We start from the raw sequence: 1689 nt of genomic DNA on the forward strand, positions 1-1689 counted from the left end.
TGTTTTATTATAGCTGTTACTATTGTATTTTTATTAATGCTATTTATTTTTCACTTCTGAGCGTTATCGTCAGTGTTAATGTTTTTTCTTATTTATCTCTCCCGTGGAAGGAACTATTATAGCATTTCTTAGCCTCAAATAAATGCCACCCACCTCTAGTACGCTCGTTTTATACGTTACGGATATTATAGTCAATCAAACGTTCACTGCGTCACAAATACCTACGTTATCTCACCCTTCTCCCACCTGTCAAAGCCACTCCTATCAATGCCACCCACCTCTAGTACGCCTGTTTTATACGCTACAGATATTATTGTCAATCAAACGTTTATTACTGTGCGTGCACTGCGTCACAAGTACGTTATCCCACCCTTCTCCCACCTATCAAAGCCCCTAAATGAATCACCTGAAATTTATATACGGTTGTCACACGAGGCTTCGGGAACACAAGAGCGATCAGAAACCCTCGCATTAACCATGAAAAGAGGCGGAGGATCTCTGGGCCGAGGGAAAGGTCAAGAGCAAGGAGGATAGAAGAGAGGTAGGGTCATATTAAACACAGCGGAGCCCAAACACACACATTTAACAATGCTTTCGTAGCGTATTTGGCATTTCCAGGGACGGTTTTATAACCTTGGTGGTAGTCTGACCCTTCTTCTGTACCATGCACGTGAAGAACCCGTCATGAAAACCCGATTAATCTCCTTTTCGGCCCCATGAAGTAGTTTATGTGAGAGGCCGGAGCGTCTGAGAATACCGACCGTAGTGTCGTACAGGTCGAAAAGTGATCCATAATGCCTAATAAAAAAAGCTCGTGCCATAATTTTTACTACAGCGGTCTTAGTGAGTAGCGATATCTGTCCTCTACCTTCCTTGGTCCGGAGCCGCGCGTCTGCCTGAGTCTCCCCTCCAAGGCGGCGCCGGTGGTCTCTTTGTCGGGGCGGCTCGTGTGTCTCAGTTACCACTGTTCTCGCTAGCCCAAGTTAATTATTTGTGCATTTCTGTATTATGAGTTTGTTATTATACGAAAGAAAATGATGTAAGAAATCAAACTTAATCGTCAGGATATGAAAATAACTTTACTGGGTCATTTTTGTGTTATGGAGGTGCAGAATTTTAGCCTTACATCATTATTATTTATAAATATTTTATTTTCAAAACTATTTTTAATTTGAAAACCTAACTACAGAAATATTATTACGTACGTATAAAACATGTTTACCTAATAATAAAGAAAATTTTGCATATTACCGATTTTACCTGGCTCAGGAGGTTAGTCAGAGGGGAATATAGTGTCGCCTCAACATCAGAAATGTTAGCTTTGCGCAGTGGCAGTATCGTAACCAATGAGGTTCATCCGAGGTGCGATTATTGCTAGTTGAAAACTTTTTCCCAATACCCCGCCTGGGCGACTTGAAATATAGTCGGCCAAGGCAATTTTTGTTAGCCCAGCTTTGGGCTAAAAAATCTGACTATTATCTGACACATTGCTGAAAGACCAAAGTACTGTCTATAATCCATGCAGCAATATCTGTCATCACATCGAGAATGACAAGCCGTGGCCCTGTTTCGTTATGAAGGATAGGGAGCAGCACTGCTGCCCAGCCACACCCAGCACAGGCAGGTGGTCATGAGCCCTGCCTTACAGCGTTGCCAGACTGAGGTGGCGCGACATGGGACGCCTATCTT

The 1689-nt window shown here is 42.8% G+C and overlaps 1 non-coding gene across 1 annotated transcript; it reads left to right on the forward strand.

Moving 5' to 3' along the window:
- The first annotated feature begins 1317 nt into the window (after positions 1 to 1317).
- LOC126990022 (U4 spliceosomal RNA) lies at positions 1318 to 1459 on the forward strand. The gene has a single exon (XR_007743948.1). It is a non-coding gene; the product is annotated as a U4 spliceosomal RNA (small nuclear RNA).
- Positions 1460 to 1689: the final 230 nt, after the last annotated feature.

The sequence above is a fragment of the Eriocheir sinensis genome, unplaced genomic scaffold (genome assembly GCF_024679095.1).
Source record: "Eriocheir sinensis breed Jianghai 21 unplaced genomic scaffold, ASM2467909v1 Scaffold1419, whole genome shotgun sequence".
Classification (NCBI taxonomy): Eukaryota; Metazoa; Arthropoda; class Malacostraca; order Decapoda; family Varunidae; genus Eriocheir; species Eriocheir sinensis.